The sequence below is a fragment of the Rhodnius prolixus genome, unplaced genomic scaffold (genome assembly GCF_049639745.1).
Source record: "Rhodnius prolixus isolate KJV_2025 unplaced genomic scaffold, Rpr scaffold_9, whole genome shotgun sequence".
NCBI lineage: Eukaryota > Metazoa > Arthropoda > Insecta > Hemiptera > Reduviidae > Rhodnius > Rhodnius prolixus.
Genome location: NW_027411604.1, coordinates 16,414,543 through 16,427,407, shown reverse-complemented (window position 1 = coordinate 16,427,407; position 12,865 = coordinate 16,414,543). Strand labels below are relative to the sequence as shown.

Genomic DNA, 12,865 nt, shown 5'->3' with positions numbered 1-12,865 from the left:
AAAACGAAGTGTACAAGAGAACCAATTTTCATACGAATACGTGGTTCACAGTGGGAGATGTAGAACGGCCTCAATTTTACAGAATTTCATGACCCAAAATATTTTCAACCCTTTATATCTTCTACATTTATAGATCTATGCACAAAATAACTATAGTTTATAATTGAGAAAAACAAAGTGTACAATAGAACAAAATTTCATACGAATACGTGATTCACAGTGGGAGATATAGAACGGCCACAATTTTACAGAATTTCATGACCCAAAATATTTTCAACCCTTTATATCTTCTACATTTATAGATCTGTGCACAAAATAACTATAGTTTATAATTGAGAAAAACAAAGTGTATAAGAGGACCAAATTTCATACAAATACGTGGTTTACAGTGGGAGATATAGAATGGCCATAATTTTACAGAATTTCATGACCCAAAAAATTTTCAACCCTTTATATCTTCTACATTTATAGATCTGTGCACAAAATAACTATAGTTTATAATTGAGAATAACAAAGTGTACAAGAGAACAAATTTTCATACGAATACGTGGTTCACAGTGGGAGATATAGAACGGCCATAATTTTACAGAATTTCATGACCCAAAATATTTTCAACCCTTTATATCTTCTACATTTATAGATCCATGCACAAAATAACTATAGTTTATAATTGAGAAAAACAAAGTGTACAATAGAACAAAATTTCATACGAATACGTGATTCACAGTGGGAGATATAGAACGGCCACAATTTTACAGAATTTCATGACCCAAAAAATTTTCAACCCTTTATATCTTCTACATTTATAGATCTGTGCACAAAATAACTATAGTTTATAATTGAGAAAAACAAAGTGTATAAAAGGACCAAATTTCATACAAATACGTGGTTCACAGTGGGAGATATAGAATGGCCATAATTTTACAGAATTTCAACCCAAAAAATTTTCAACCCTTTATATCTTCTAGATTTATAGATCTGTGCACAAAATAACTATAGTTTATAATTGAGAAAAACAAAGTGTATAAGAGGAGCAAATTTCATACGAATTCGTAGTTCACAGTGGGAGATATAGAATGGCCATAATTTTACAGAATTTCATGACCCAAAATATTTTCAACCCTTTATATCTTCTACATTTATAGATCTGTGCACAAAATAACTATAGTTTATAATTGAGAAAAACGAAGTGTACAAGAGAACAAATTTTCATACGAATACGTGGTTCACAGGGGGAGATATAGAATGGCCATAATTTTACAGAATTTCATGACCCAAAAAATTTTCAACCCTTTATATCTTCTACATTTATAGATCTGTGAACAAAATAACTATAGTTTATAATTGAGAAAAACGAAGTGTACAAGAGAACATATTTTCATACGAATACGTGGTTCACAGTGGGAGATATAGAATGGCTATAATTTTACAGAATTTCATGACCCAAAATTTTTTTAACCCTTTATATCTTCTACATTTATAGATCTGTGCACAAAATAACTATAGTTTATATTTGAGAAAAACGAAGTGTACAAGAGAACAAATTTTCATACGAATACGTGGTTGACCGAGGGAGATATAGAATGGCCATAATTTTACAGAATTTCATGACCCAAAAAATTATCAACCCTTTATATCTTCTACATTTATAGATCTGTGAACAAAATAACTATAGTTTATAAATGAGAAAAACGAAGTGTACAAGAGAACATATTTTCATAGGAATACGTGGTTCACAGTGGGAGATATAGAATGGCTATAATTTTACAGAATTTCATGACCCAAAAAATTTTCAACCCTTTATATCTTCTACATTTATAGATCTGTGAACAAAATAACTATAGTTTATAATTGAGAAAAACGAAGTGTACAAGAGAACATATTTTCATACGAATACGTGGTTCACAGTGGGAGATATAGAATGGCTATAATTTTACAGAATTTCATGACCCAAAATTTTTTTAACCCTTTATATCTTCTACATTTATAGATCTGTGCACAAAATAACTATAGTTTATATTTGAGAAAAACGAAGTGTACAAGAGAACCAATTTTCATACGAATACGTGGTTCACAGTGGGAGATGTAGAACGGCCCCAATTTTACAGAATTTCATGACCCAAAATATTTTCAACCCTTTATATCTTCTACATTTATAGATCTATGCACAAAATAACTATAGTTTATAATTGAGAAAAACAAAGTGTACAATAGAACAAAATTTCATACGAATACGTGATTCACAGTGGGAGATATAGAATGGCCATAATTTTACAGAATTTCATGACCCAAAAAATTTTCAACCCTTTATATCTTTTACATTTATAGATCTGTGAACAAAATAACTATAGTTTATAATTGAGAAAAACGAAGTGTACAAGAGAACATATTTTCATACGAATACGTGGTTCACAGTGGGAGATATAGAATGGCTATAATTTTACAGAATTTCATGACCCAAAATTTTTTTAACCCTTTATATCTTCTACATTTATAGATCTGTGCACAAAATAACTATAGTTTATAATTGAGAAAAACAAAGTGTATAAGTGAAAAAAATTCCATATCAAAATGTGCTTCACAGTGGGAGATATAGACGGCCCCAATTTTACAAAATTTCATGACCCAAAAAATTTTCAACCCTTTATATCTTCTACACTTATAAATCTGTGCACAAAATAACTATAGTTTATAATTGAGAAAAACGAAGTGTACAAGAGAACAAATTTTCATACGAATACGTGGTTCACAGTGGGAGATATAGAACGGCCATAATTTTACAGAATTTCATGACCCAAAATATTTTCAACCCTTTATATCTTCTACATTTATAGATCTATGCACAAAATAACTATAGTTTATAATTGAGAAAAACAAAGTGTACAATAGAACAAAATTTCATACGAATACGTGATTCACAGTGGGAGATATAGAACGGCCACAATTTTACAGAATTTCATGACCCATAATATTTTCAACCCTTTATATCTTTTACATTTATAGATCTGTGCACAAAATAACTATAGTTTATAATTGAGAAAAACAAAGTGTATAAGAGGACCAAATTTCATACAAATACGTGGTTCACAGTGGGAGATATAGAATGGCCATAATTTTACAGAATTTCATGACCCAAAATTTTTTTAACCCTTTATATCTTCTACATTTATAGATCTGTGCACAAAATAACTATAGTTTATAATTGAGAAAAGCAAAGTGTATAAGAGGACCAAATTTCATACAAATACGTGGTTCACAGTGGGAGATATAGAATGGCTATAATTTTACAGAATTTCATGACCCAAAAAATTTTCAACCCTTTATATCTTCTACATTTATAGATCTGTGAACAAAATAACTATAGTTTATAAATGAGAAAAACGAAGTGTACAAGAGAACATATTTTCATACGAATACGTGGTTCACAGTGGGAGATATAGAATGGCTATAATTTTACAGAATTTCATGACCCAAAAAATTTTCAACCCTTTATATCTTCTACATTTATAGATCTGTGAACAAAATAACTATAGTTTATAATTGAGAAAAACGAAGTGTACAAGAGAACATATTTTCATACGAATACGTGGTTCACAGTGGGAGATATAGAATGGCTATAATTTTACAGAATTTCATGACCCAAAATTTTTTTAACCCTTTATATCTTCTACATTTATAGATCTGTGCACAAAATAACTATAGTTTATATTTGAGAAAAACGAAGTTAACAAGAGAACCAATTTTCATACGAATACGTGGTTCACAGTGGGAGATGTAGAACGGCTATAATTTTACAGAATTTCATGACCCAAAATATTTTCAACCCTTTATATCTTCTACATTTATAGATCTGTGCACAAAATAACTATAGTTTATAATTGAGAAAAACAAAGTGTATAAGAGAAAAAAATTCCATATCAATATGTGCTTCACAGTGGGAGATATAGACGGCCCCAATTTTACAGAATTTCATGACCCAAAAAATTTTCAACCCTTTATATCTTCTACATTTATAGATCTGTGCACCAAATAACTTAGTTTATAATTGAGAAAAACAAAGTGTACAATAGAACAAAATTTCATACGAATACGTGATTCACAGTGGGAGATATAGAACGGCCATAATTTTACAGAATTTCATGATCCAAAAAATTTTCAACCCTTTATATCTTCTACATTTATAGATCTGTGCACAAAATAACTATAGTTTATAATTGAGAAAAACAAAGTGTACAATAGAACAAAATTTCATACGAATACGTGATTCACAGTGGGAGATATAGAACGGCCACAATTTTACAGAATTTCATGACCCAAAATATTTTCAACCCTTTATATCTTTTACATTTATAGATCTGTGCACAAAATAACTATAGTTTATAATTGAGAAAAACAAAGTGTATAAGAGGACCAAATTTCATACAAATACGTGGTTCACAGTGGGAGATATAGAATGGCCATAATTTTACAGAATTTCATGACCCAAAATTTTTTTAACCCTTTATATCTTCTACATTTATAGATCTGTGCACAAAATAACTATAGTTTATAATTGAGAAAAGCAAAGTGTATAAGAGGACCAAATTTCATACAAATACGTGGTTCACAGTGGGAGATATAGAATGGCTATAATTTTACAGAATTTCATGACCCAAAAAATTTTCAACCCTTTATATCTTCTACATTTATAGATCTGTGAACAAAATAACTATAGTTTATAAATGAGAAAAACGAAGTGTACAAGAGAACATATTTTCATACGAATACGTGGTTCACAGTGGGAGATATAGAATGGCTATAATTTTACAGAATTTCATGACCCAAAAAATTTTCAACCCTTTATATCTTCTACATTTATAGATCTGTGAACAAAATAACTATAGTTTATAATTGAGAAAAACGAAGTGTACAAGAGAACATATTTTCATACGAATACGTGGTTCACAGTGGGAGATATAGAATGGCTATAATTTTACAGAATTTCATGACCCAAAATTTTTTTAACCCTTTATATCTTCTACATTTATAGATCTGTGCACAAAATAACTATAGTTTATATTTGAGAAAAACGAAGTTAACAAGAGAACCAATTTTCATACGAATACGTGGTTCACAGTGGGAGATGTAGAACGGCTATAATTTTACAGAATTTCATGACCCAAAATATTTTCAACCCTTTATATCTTCTACATTTATAGATCTGTGCACAAAATAACTATAGTTTATAATTGAGAAAAACAAAGTGTATAAGAGAAAAAAATTCCATATCAATATGTGCTTCACAGTGGGAGATATAGACGGCCCCAATTTTACAGAATTTCATGACCCAAAAAATTTTCAACCCTTTATATCTTCTACATTTATAGATCTGTGCACCAAATAACTTAGTTTATAATTGAGAAAAACAAAGTGTACAATAGAACAAAATTTAATACGAATACGTGATTCACAGTGGGAGATATAGAACGGCCATAATTTTACAGAATTTCATGATCCAAAAAATTTTCAACCCTTTATATCTTCTACATTTATAGATCTGTGCACAAAATAACTATAGTTTATAATTGAGAAAAACAAAGTGTATAAGAGGACCAAATTTCATACAAATACGTGGTTCACAGTGGGAGATATAGAATGGCCATAATTTTACAGAATTTCATGACCCAAAAAATTTTCAACTCCTTATATCTTCTACATTTATAGATCTGTGCACAAAATAACTATAGTTTATAATTGAGAAAAACAAAGTGTACAATAGAACAAAATTTCATACGAATACGTGGTTCACAGTGGGAGATATAGAACGGCCATAATTTTACAGAATTTCATGACCCAAAAAATTTTCAACCCTTTATATTTTCTACATTTATAGATCTGTGCACAAAATAACTATAGTTTATAATTGAGAAAAACAAAGTGTATAAGAGGACCAAATTTCATACGAATACGTGGTTCACAGTGGGAGATGTAGAATGGCTATAATTTTACATAATTTCATGACCCAAATAATTTTCAACCCTTTATATCTTCTACATTTATAGATCTGTGCACTAAATAACTATAGTTTATAATTGAGAAAAACAAAGTGTATATGAGGACCAAATTTCATACGAATACGTGGTTCACAGTGGGAGATATAGAATGGCCATAATTTTACAGAATTTCATGACCCAAAAAATTTTCAACCCTTTATATCTTCTACATTTATAGATCTGTGCACAAAATAACTATAGTTTATATTTGAGAAAAACAAAGTGTACAAGAGAACAAATTTTCATACGAATACGTGGTTCACAGTGGGAGATATAGAACGGCCATAATTTTACAGAATTTAATGACCCAAAAAATTTTCAACCCTTTATATCTTCTACATTTATGGATCTGTGCACAAAATAACTATAGTTTATAATTGAGAAAAACAAAGTGTATAAGAGGACCAAATTTCATACGAATACGTGGTTCACAGTGGGAGATATAGAACGGCCATAATTTTACAGAATTTCATGACTCAAAAAATTTTCAACCCTTTATATCAGAGGTTCTTAACCTTTTCATAGACGCGAACACAATTATATGTATATATTTTTCTCGCGGAACACTAACATTAAATAATTTGAAATTCGGTATTTAGCAAGAACTTAAAATTAAATTCAGATTAAAAAAAAGGGAACAATTTCTGGTTTTCGTATCTGTCCTATGTTTCTAAATTTCAATGCATTTAAAATTGTAATTTCGCGGAACACTTGGACCAGATTCGCGGAACACCGGTTAAGAATATCACTCACTCTCCAATCTTATTTATAAATACATTCGCTTCACACATTCATCCCTCTACTATATACAACTGCTTACATACAAACTTACAACTAATTGATGGATTAGTGTTCTATATTCCTGGTATCCTTATAGGTTAACCGAAATTAAGATCAGGGCTCTAATCATTTTCTCCCATTCATTCTAATCGGCTATAACTTTTAAATAAACTCATATTTCTTAGCTAGCTCTGCTACAGATTTAAGCACATAGATGTTGCTCGAGAATATTATGTCTTCGTAGCGTAATGGTGCATCTAAATACCTGTATAAGACGTCAAACATTCGTTTCCTTTCTAACACATTACGTGGGACATATCATTATTATATGTTTGAAATCCTCCTCCTCATTGCAACGTACTCAAAGAGGAGAGGACCTTTTGTTGATCCATTGAAGATATGATCCGCACACCGCGTGGTTCGCTCTCAGCCTGTTTATTGTCGTAACAACCCATTTATTAGTGTCAGTTCCCTTAAGCCATGGTTATCTAGGTAACTGATCTACCATAGTTTTGTAGAATCTCCCTTTATTACCATTACTGTAATCTGTCTGCCATTTTTTGTAATTGTACACTTGATATCGGTGTGTGGTAATTTATAATTAGCCATTTCCCCCACTATTAGTGGCTTCCTTTGCAAGTGTATCAACAATTTCAATTTCTTTTATACCACAATGACCCCCTTACCCACAAAAAATTAATGCAGGCCCCCTTCTTTTTAAAAATAGCTATAATTTCTACAATCTAAAAATTTGATAATTCTTTTTAAATAAAAAAATCAACAATCATCAATGAATGATGACTTTTTCTAAGATTTATGTTTTACTACAAACCTATTATTGCTTTGGTTTTTATTTGAAATTTGTTTCCAATAAAAATAAGTAAGATTTGCCCTAAATTTGTTTAGCTATACGAGTATAGTATAACTCTTCTGTAATAATTATATGAATAACATCTGTGGTTATCTCGAAATGGCAACGATTTTTGTTTAGGTTTGACTATACCTTAAATACTTCTTAAAGGAAAGAAAAAAATATAAAAATTAAGAGAAAAGGCCTGCGGGAGTTCTATTTAAGACATTCTTTTATCAAATAAATCAATTTATTTCAATGAATGAAAATATTCATTTGAAATAAACTAATAGTTTGAACTGGATTGAAACAGGTTCTAGTCCCTAGAAAGAATATTTATTAACTGCCAAAGAGATAACAGTAGTTCAGCAGCATGATGTACAACAAAATGTGTTAAATATAAAAAAGGTTGCCGACAGAAAGAGGAGATAAGTGTGGACCTTATGTTGACTTTGAAACGAAAAATATCTAAGTGTACGTGTGTAAAATTTCACAGTGACAGTAAATACTGAATACTCCTCGGAGGAAAGGTTGCAGCTACTAGCTGTGCAAAGAAGATAGGGAAGAGAAATAACGATTGCGGATTAGTTGCGGAGTTTGTCTGGGCTACCTCCTCACCCTCACCGCTTACGACTAATCTACCAAATTGGTTTACCATGTTTTGTCTAATACCACCAACAACTAAAAATTATTAGCAATTTGTTTATAGCTTTTAATCTATTTTCTTTTATCATAGTAATTTATTTAACTTTTAATTTGAAAGTACAATACATAAATGCAATATTTTTTGTTTCTTTAATTTGTTAACAAATTGAAAATAATAAAATGTAAGCGAAATAGGATAACAAACCAATGAACTTGTCTCGTCATTTCGATGCAATAAAGTTGCGACTAATTTCTTAAATTTAACCTAATTACTTCCTTTTTAGGTTTATTTTTATTTCTTAGAGTAGCATTTCCTAATCCATTTACATGTTATTATATCATTCAGGAAGTTACCTTCCTGTAACAGCCAGAATTTCAAAGATTTTATGGTGTCTAATTAATTAAAAATATTTAATTGTTTTTAATAGAAAACAACTGTGAGTGACGTATAAATGTTCCCCATACTTCAAGAATCCCCATCAAATGATTTTTACTAGTAAAAATTCTCCTCTAAAATAAGTTTGCAATTCTCGTTGAATTTAAAATTTTTGATTTGACAATTGACAATTTGATTTTTTTCATGCCATCCAAAGCCATCAAAGTACACATCACGTGATATATCTTGTTGAAGTCGCCTTCATTTTTTTCTACTTAAAATACCATTTGCTTCTTGTAATGGAGTAATTTGGACAATATATTAACGAAGTTTTAAAGTCATTTCAAGATCATACCAGTACTTCTTGTGTTTTTTTTTTCAAGTTTAAGGTATGACAACATCTAACGACACTGACATCCGAAGCTTTTTGCAGTACACTGCCTGCTTCTTGGACGGTGAGCTTTGAAAATCTACTTGGCTCCTAAGGGCCAGCAGTTGAATTCGAACCTGGGATTTCCGCTTGGGAATCCAGAAACACTAACCACTCAAGCAAATCCCCCTAACCTACTTCTTGTCATTGGCGACAAAATAAATTCTTCCTCTTGCTAGTCTGTGGTAAGAAATCGAGAGTTGCAGTCTGAAAGCGTTTACTCCTTTCAATTTTCTCAATTAACATTTTTAGGGTAATGAACATTATATTATTCTATAAGAGCCTGAATGATATTCTTCCCACAGAAGTATCGTCTTTTAGATTGCATCAGTAATATAATTTTTATAAGGGTAAAATTAATTTGTTGATTATTTATAAGTTTATTGCAGCAATCAAATCGTGTCAGGTTTCACTCACAATTTCTATTTTTTTTTTTTGTAATTATTATATACAAGTTATCGTACGTTAAAGTTCAGTTAAGCTGTAAGGTAGGTACTTCAGGACATTTATTTACATAAAATATGAAAAACTGAATAAAGCAATTCTAAAAAAAAAAGAGTAAAAAGTTAATAAGGCTTTAATGAAAAATAATAGAAGCTGAAAGATAGCAGACAATAATGAACCATGATGTGGCACCGATCGATAAAATAAAAAATAATAAAAAATGCTGACGTTAAAATTAGGGAATAAAAAATATAGGAGACATGGAAGGCTGGCTTTTTCCTTAAATATCATTTCATTACATCTTGAATAAAGTGTGGTACATATATTGAAAAAGAAGGGTTTAGTGTGTTGATGGAATTGGAAGGAAATTCCACAACCTAAACTACCTCTTTACTGAATGGGTTTTCAATTTTTGGGGGGTGCTTCTCGAAAATATCTCCTTCATTACCACAAAGCTTCGTTTCAGTCGATAAAGGTAAATACATTACAATCGAAAACATCGAAATACAATCGAAATAACTTTTATTTGAACAATCTTACAAGTTTGTTTTTAATGTGCAGTTTTTTATAATCTGTACATTGTTAACAGTAGAGAACTTATTTCAAAATTTAGAGCATCAAGAAATGTTAAAAGGCAGGATCTCGAAAATGATTGTTTGAGACTGTCATAGGAGATTTCATATCAGGTTCATTTTCTCTTTTATCTGAAATGACCGTCTTGATTTGTCTTTACCTTTATTAAAACACATATGCTGTAAATCTGGAATTGAGTTTCGAAAATAATGCTGTATTTTCTGTGATATTTTAATCAATTTTAATTTTAAGTATTTTTCCATGTTATTAGCTTTTGAAATGTACCTTGTGCTTTGATTAAACAAAATAAAAATATAACCAAATGGTTATTGTTCTAAAAATAAATAAAAAGTGTACACCACTTTAAAGTCTGCGAAGCAAATTTACCTTCACCTTATTGTCTAAAGTAATTTGTCTTATCCCTAAAACTAGGCAATAAGTATTCCTTGTTGTCTCTAAGAAAATAGGCGAAGAAAGTAAGGTAGGTTTACATGTTACAAATGGCATCTGTTTAATGGACAGTAATATTTTTCGACATATCTTGTTGTGTCAACTTCATTTTAAAAAGTTTCAGTGTAATCTAACCCTATTTTATATTTTAACTAAAACTTGTAGATGTTACTTCCATGGAAATAAGGAGTATTACTATTTATTAGATTAAAAAGGAAGGGATTAGCTATGAGGTTAGCATACTGGACTCCCACGCGGAGGTCCCGGGTTCGAATCCAGCAGCTGACCCTTAGATTTTCTCTTACTAGGAGCTTCTTACAGCTCACTGTCCGGTGATGGATAGTGTTGTCTGTAACGAGAGAACACTGTCCGGAGGCCGGCAGTGCACTGGAAAAAGCTCCGGGCGCTAATGACCTCAGCTGTTTATGCGCAAAAAAAAAAAAAAAAAAATAAAAATAAAAAAAAATAGATGTAGATAATACATGAAATTTTGCTATTTGCAGTAATTTACTTTTTATTGGGTCCCCTTAAAACTGTGATTATCGAAAAAGCTTTAAGCTGGGAGAGATAGTTGATTTTGCTAAAACTTACATTCTCATTCCTTATCTTCTTATCATATTCCAGATCATCCTTCTTGGCAATTAAAGCAACAGGGGTGACTTCGTGATGTTCTTTCTTCCGAAGAGAGTAATTAGTCTAGCAGATTACTTTTAATGAGTGTCTTTCCTTCTGTTCTGAAGTGAGTTATAATGTTAGTATTGTCAATGTTAATTATGGTGCAACTGGCTTTAGTGTAACTTCAAAGAAAATAAACAAAAAGAACTTCTGTACTCTGCTGCCATTAGAACATCCTTGAAGCTGGAGGAAAATGTTTTAATAATTGTAATATATCTTTCATTTGCAGTCATTAAAAGAATATAAACGCAAATGTTTATTTTTTTAAAAAAACATCACAAATTTAAGCTCTTTGGGTTGAGATCACTTCAGTGATTTGGTTAAAAATCTCAATGACATATAATAGCTATGCAAACGTTTGACTTTATGCAATACAACATTGCTCTGCAATCTTTCTTTAAGAAAGAATAATGTTCTTCTCCGAATTTCGCTAAACACACAAAAGATCATATAATCTGACCAAAAAGTCTAATTTTATCCACTTTAACTTATATTGATAAGTTGAAAGGGTATAAAAATAAATCACAGCATTAAAGAAAACAAACGTTTTACTTGATATTCTTCAGTGGTATAACAACAGCAGTAGGAACTACAATTTAAACGATGTGCCTGAAAGTGTAATGTTTAAAAAAATGATATTTATTTTATTTATTAAATCAATTAAAACAAACTTCTACCATTTTTTTTACTATTTGAAGCGAAACAGTTCTACCTTTCACAACACTATTATTCTTTAATATGATTTATTGTTGGTTTTATTTGTAATTAAAGTATCATTTATATTATTATTAATGACATTATTTATTGATGCGTCGAGTGGGCTTTCCAAATTTGCATTGTTTCCTTTTCATGGCACGCCGATGGTGAAGCAATGCGTTAGTGGCCAACACAAATATCCTTATGAGACCTAAAGATCTCAGAGATTCTAAAAAATTTTTTTGTATGATGCTTCAGTAGTTCGCAAAAAATGTTTAAAATACATTCTACTAAGATATTAGAACATACCGTATGGTTGTATGATCGTATAAATTTGTATTTTACAGTTGGTTGTTACCATTGAGGTGAATAGTTTAGAATAAATAGTGTTGCAATCTGAATTGCTTTATCTATTTAGCCCCTTATGCACTGCATAAAATAGTATTATCGAGAAGAGAATGCAATATAGAGATATGAAAATGGTTGATCAATCAAATCAGTTGATCACAGTTTCTTTGTAAAATATACAAGCTCACGCCCAATGTTTTTTTTTTGTTGAAATGACAGAAATAAAATTATCACAAAAATAAAAGTAAGGATAAGAAATCTGAAATAAGGAAAAGATTCTGACTGGAATAATGATTAAAACTTCTAACACAAAGTTATATTTCTTTTAACAAGAAACAAACTGACTGGATTGTGTATTAAACTTATAACAATCAGAATTCACCATCTCTTTCTATTTTTTGTTTCTTTTTTGCAAACTATATCTTTTGTAAAAATTAAAATAAAATTATTAACTTTACTAAGCGTTAGACACGTGTGCATTCATTTTTAATTTTTCTCAAGAGGAACTGTTATTAATGTGATTAATTTTGAATAGATGACCTGTCAACAGAAAAATTATTGGTTTG

General features: G+C 30.2%; 1 protein-coding gene and 1 long non-coding RNA gene across 3 annotated transcripts in view; both read left to right on the top strand.

Moving 5' to 3' along the window:
* Dh44 (corticotropin-releasing diuretic hormone 44) overlaps nucleotides 1-12,865 on the top strand; it is a 222,266-nt gene that overhangs the window by 54,775 nt on the left and 154,626 nt on the right. The window lies entirely within an intron of this gene.
* On the top strand, nucleotides 7,748-11,503 carry LOC141454670 (uncharacterized). Its single transcript, XR_012458864.1, has 2 exons — nucleotides 7,748-10,611; nucleotides 11,205-11,503. It is a non-coding gene; the product is annotated as an uncharacterized lncRNA (long non-coding RNA).